Source organism: Passer domesticus, chromosome 6 (genome assembly GCF_036417665.1).
Source record: "Passer domesticus isolate bPasDom1 chromosome 6, bPasDom1.hap1, whole genome shotgun sequence".
Taxonomy (NCBI): Eukaryota; Metazoa; Chordata; class Aves; order Passeriformes; family Passeridae; genus Passer; species Passer domesticus.
In genome coordinates, this window is record NC_087479.1 from 59466806 (window position 1) to 59472805 (window position 6000).

Sequence of the window (6000 nt, forward strand, 5' to 3'; positions counted from 1 at the left end):
AAAGGCAACAGAAAGTAGGTCAGGGAAGGATTTCAAACACAAATATGTAGGTGGATGAGGACCAGCTGAGGACTGGCCATCAACAGCAAATGGAGTTGTAAAAATGACACTTGACTCAACTTGTGATGTGCCTTTGACTTTTTGGACTTTGGAGACGGAGAAGGTGTTTAGAAAACCCACCAGACATGGAAATGGAGAATCATGTAAACTTTCCTTTCTTTTGAGTGTGAATCCTTGAATGGATAAGGAAAAAATACATCTTTCATAGCTGTACTGTCAACACTCAATTGATGTAGTTATCTACAGAACAAAGTTTTGTTATTCTTCATCAAGGTTTCCAGACTGCCATAGCACAAACAACCTGTAAGAAACAGCCTCAAATTCGTGGCAAATTGCAGCTTCAAAGGTGAATAAGATCCCTGCTGAAGACACCTGGTTGTAACAAATGTTGAAATATGGAAAAATGCAAGTCCTGCCTTAGGAAACTACATAATGACAAAACAAGAGTTGTGCTGAAGTGGTTCCTACTGTGCCTGTGGAGGGGTTACTCTGCCAGCATCTCTGGCCAGAGCCTGGAAACTTCCCTAAAAATCTGCAGCAGATATAGCAGCACAAAGAAGAAAGGATCAGCCTGGTGTATGTTTACCTTCTGGTTCTTAGGCACAGTCCCAGGACCCATTCTGAGATTTTTTTTCCTTTATTTACTTTATTTATTATGTGGAGTTTCATGTGAGCCATTGAGGGATATAACCTGGGATGTGATTTCAAATCTAAAATTAGTAAAATAGTTGTGGCAGTAGGAGAAAGATTATGCTCAGAAACTCTGGATCTTCATCTAAGTAACTTATTTACTTAAAGAGACCCACAAGCCAGCCAGAGCATAACAAAATAATGAAGGCCCACAATCAGGATTAGTATCTGTAATTAACTCATATGTGGCATTTTATTTTATATCATTGGTTGTACAGAGCAGGGGCCACACACAGTTTAAGATGCTACAGCAGTTCCAATAACTATTTGACATTGATTTAGAGCCATCAACCTTAGTGCCATTTGCAGTTTCCAGATAATTTATTGATGACATGTGAGTGGCACTGGAAGACAGAAGTTGGATATCAAGGAGAGCAACACCCTGCCTTTGTTTCTTACACTCTGCTTCCTTAAGCATCTGCTATTGGCCATACTTAGGGTAGCATTGAGAAAAGAAAACATTGGCTCATTTGGCAGTCATTATCTTCACTAATATCTCTGAGCAGATCTGCAAAGGTTGAGCAATGTACTCTGTTTATGGGACATGGTTGCAAGATGCCACTGATGTCAAGACACCCCACATAAGATTAATATCTCATCAGCCAATGAACTATATGAATTCCAACACTGACAAATGTTTTATTCAGACAGGTTACACTCAGCTGAACCATTATTAGAGAGCTGCTTAAATTCACTTTAGAATTATCTCTATTAGAACAGAAAATAATATTCTTGGCCACACAGTAAATTTAAACTCTGCTAAGCGCACTGTTGTAACACTCACTGCCATGAAATTATTTTTTTAAGACACTTGAGTTTACAGTCTGCGATTGAATAGCAGCTGCAATGTCACTGCAATATTGCTGCAACCTCCAACGGGGCTTGACAACTACGGCAGAGCAATCAGGTCTTCAGGGTCCCAAGTTGGGATACAGCCTTTTGGAGCAGAACTTAAGGACATGTTGGACATCTGTCAGGTGTTTCTGCTCCCAGCATTCAGTCTTAAGCAGACAGCAGGGTGTTCAGAAATCCCAAACACTGTAACAAACCCACAGTAGCTGTGGCACTTCCCAGGAGGGTCAAACCTAACATGCTCTCACTGCAGCTATTGCTTGCAAATGCTCAACAACCCAGCAAACTCCATGTGCTAGAGTTAGAAAAAAAAACCTGGTTTGCCCATGAAGAATACATAGAGGTTGTGCACTGCAGCCTGAGTGTGCCAGGCTCGCTGTTTAAGCACAAATTCAGTGGTTATATACAGCATCCAAAGATCTCCCACCTAAAAGATCAGCCCAAATGCAATAGTCCTTACTCCAACAGAAGGACTCAGCAGTAACTCTGAGCTGTGATCTCATTTTGGAGCAGCCTAAATGTCCAGTAATCTGGTGATTAAAGTGCCAACAGGGGTGTTGACAGACCTGATTTCAGTCCTCAGTCGGGATGATGAGTGGCTTTAGTGCTAATTCTTTGTCCCATTGTCCATGGGAGGGACCTTGACAGCAGGCTGCCATGCACCCGGAGTGCCAGTCTTCTGGAACCTCTTACTGCACTGTTTGGCTCCCTATAATAAATTCTTCAGAGCAGGGATGTGGATGAGAGATGGAATGTGGAGTAGAAAACACTTCTCTCCTTCTCCCCTAGAGGAGAAATCCAATCCCACTCTCCCAAGGAGAGAAGCACCTTTCTGCTCTTTGGGGTGTCAATTACATTTATCTCTGCTCTTGGCAGGACCAGCCGGTGGGATTAAAGCTGAATGCGTTGCTTAGAGAGGCAGGGCTTGCAGTCAGGAGCTGAGGCAGGCAGACGCCTGAAACGCAACACTTCTGTAAACCTCATTCAGATCGATTTGGTGAGCTTTGAGGCTCAGCAGCAGAAGAAATCAAACAGGGCGTTTCTTCTGCAAGAAGCTTTAATAGCTGCTCTTATTCAACAGTGGGTCAGGATCTCTGGTCTTTGGCCATTCTGGAATTCTTTTTTTTTCCTTTTTCTTTATTACTGCTTAACTCAGGACAGTTTTTTCCAAAAGTCTTGCGGAATAAAATATTATTTTGTACTTGTATTTTTTTCTGTCAAATCCTGGTTTCAGTGACATGATATCAGCTGCATTTAGCTTAACTATTTCCATTAGTTAAACATTGTTATAGGTAAAAATTGATCCAGCCAATTTTAATAAAAATAAAAAGACAAAATTTATTCACGACCGATATACAATCCCTACAGCCAACAATCAAGGTCATCTCCAACCCCAGGATCAGAGCTGGGTGAGCTCAGACCCGGCCTTTATCACACTGAATCCCCCTGTTCACCAATGCCACCTGGCAGAGTCCAGTTTTATACTCTTTTTCTTGCCTGTGGCAGAGTCCCTTTGTCCTTCCTTGGAATTCCTCATATTCATGTTGTGCCTGTTCTCTGTCCTGCACTGGATGAAACCTTGTCCAGGAACTGATGTGTATCTGTCTCCAGTTCCTGGAACCCCGCATTCAGATGTATGTCCTTGATGGTCCCCTCCATCTGAGATGAACATCTCCATGGCCATCATCTCTCGTTCATACCAGTGAGAACGCCCACCTCCTGTGCGGGCTAGGTCCACTCTTTTTGTTAATGACACACCTCCTCCTCCTCGGTTGACAGCTGCAGTTTTCACCAGCCTGTGAAGCAATCCCCTTCTCCCTTGCTGGTGTGATTTTAAAGCTTTATATTATATTATTCTACCAGCACGAATTACCATCATATCCATAACCACCCCCCCCCTTTTTTTATTAATCCATTAATTTGTGCTGTTTTTCTAAAAATATTTATACATACTTATTTTTAGCCCTTTTTCCCTTTATATTCCATGTGCATAATTCTATCTACTTTGTGCTCAAAAGAAAAGAAATGAACACAAGCATTCTTCCAGGATTCTCTCTTATTCAGTTCCAGCCTCGTTTTCCCACTCCTCCCTGGGAGGGAGATATCCTGATACATCCTATAGCCAACCTCGTTTCCCTGTTTTTCAAACTTGGCCAAGGTGTCTGCTGCCCATTTGTGTGGATCTCCTTTCTCTAGTTTCATTATTTTAGAGACCGGGTTTGTCCTCCCTGTAGCACGTTCAGGGTCCATGGGCACGGCTGCTATCTGCATGCCTTGCACTACTGAATGTATCAATGTAATGAAACACGGTATCAGGCAGGGCAAGAAAATAATTCCTGCTACCAAACAGAGAATGAAGAATATTAATTTATTCCACCATGCTCCATCAAACAGATTATCCCACCAAGAGACATTTAGGATAGAATTCGATTTCTGGACTGGAACATGTGCTACCCTCTTAATCTCAGCTGCCAATCCCCTAATGGTCTCTCCATAATCATCTATTTTGATACAGCATTCTGATTCATTAAACTTCCCACAGACTCCCCCTTCTTCTGCTAGTAAGTAGTCCAGAGCTATTCTGTTTTGGTATACAAAAGCTCTCATTTGGGAGTGCTGCCTAGATAACTTGAGGGCATCTGAAGTATGATTTGATACTATTTCTACTACTGCCTGGAGTCTTATCAGTTGGTTTAGAAGGTATATTTGGGTTCTATAACCCCAACTCCCATCTTGAGCCTACGCTGCCAGTCCATAATACTCTATAATTTGTTCTGCGGGCCATTCTTCTCCCCCCTAAGTTTGACTTCCCCCCAAAATATGAAATCTCTTCTTTACCTCCCTCTTTTGTCTGTTCAAGGTCTCGTACAAAGGAGCTCCCAGTGAGCTGCTTTCTGACCGAGGTAAAGTGAAGAATACAGGTTTTATTAGTCCTAATGTACACGAACCTTTCCATCTTTGGGGCAATTCCCTATAGGCCTTTTTCCTGCAGATCCAGTATAAACCATTAGGTGCTTTCCATTTGCTGGTAGTGCTCCCTGGTTCGTTCCAATAACCCCTTAGTTCCAGGGACTGGTAAGGATTAGCTCCAGAGACTTTATTCCAACACAATCCAATTGTATCGCTCCACTCACATTTGTTTCTCTTTTCCTGGCCCCAATATCCTGCCGGAGGCTCTGTTTGCCAGATTTTGCTTTTGTTATTTGAATTTACAGCAAGAGTGGAGATACAAGGGGTATATCCAACTACTTTGGTATACTCCCTTCCTTCCCTGCTAATGCAGATTGTCCCAATCACTCGTTGGTCCAAGACCCAGCCCTCTGGTCGTTGTATTGGTCTGGATATTTTAGTGTTATCACATTTAAGAAGCTGCTCTGGAGCTAAACTCTCACCTTTCCAGGGCCACTTCTCTGCCGATCTCCACAAATCCAGCAATTAGACAGTCCTAATTCAGTCGCGATTTCCTGCATCAGGTCTATGAAAATATTTTTATCAGAAGCAGGCAACCCAAGATCATTATATTGTTTTTCTAGCGGATCTTATTGTTCACTTAAGATCCTCACCCTTTCTTGTTCCACCCTTCTTTTCCTCATTTCTGATTCTTGTCTTTTTAGCTCCTGAGCCACCTGTTGTATTTTGCTTTCCAGATCCACTCCCTCTTTGTTCAGAGAAAAACAAAAAATCCTGTCATACTGTAGGCATGTTCGGTCATCGTGGTCTTCGAGGTCAATGATAACCAGCTCCTTTTTGAGTGGCAGCTTATTTTCGTATTTTAAGTTCTTTCCCACCCAATATGTTTTCCCCCCATTACACATATTTCTAGCTGGTTGTTATCACAACACAGTTTGTTCACCTGGAAGTATCTGACAAACACAGACTCCATTCTACCCCCAGTCCATACAGTGTGGTCACGTTTGTTATAAACTGGAATGGGTGCTTGTGCCACCTCCCTTTTGCTTCGGATGTGTTCTGACTCCCCAGTCTTAGAAACTGCCTCTTACAGGTAGCAAACCTCCTTTCCATTTACTCTACATAACCCATACCAGGTGCCACTGAAGAAACACTACCTGCTTTTCCTGCCTTTGTCACAGTCTCCCAAGGCCCCGCCCGTCCAGGATAGTTCACACGCATGATCCACACTCATTACTGGAGCTCTGTTCTCCAAAGCTGAGTGGGTTTTTGGCGTGCATGCTAGTCTTGAGGCACATGACTAGACTCAGTCTTGTCAGGACTTCCCCCAGTTTCATTCTTCTGCCTCTGCCTCTGCCCACTGGAGTGCCTCCAGCGGCGGGCAAAACCATCTTCTTGACAGCAGGAATATCCTTCACGGGTGTCGTGCCTGGATCGAGCCACATATCTCCTTTCAAAGAGGCCCCACCTTGATAGCTTGACTGCAAT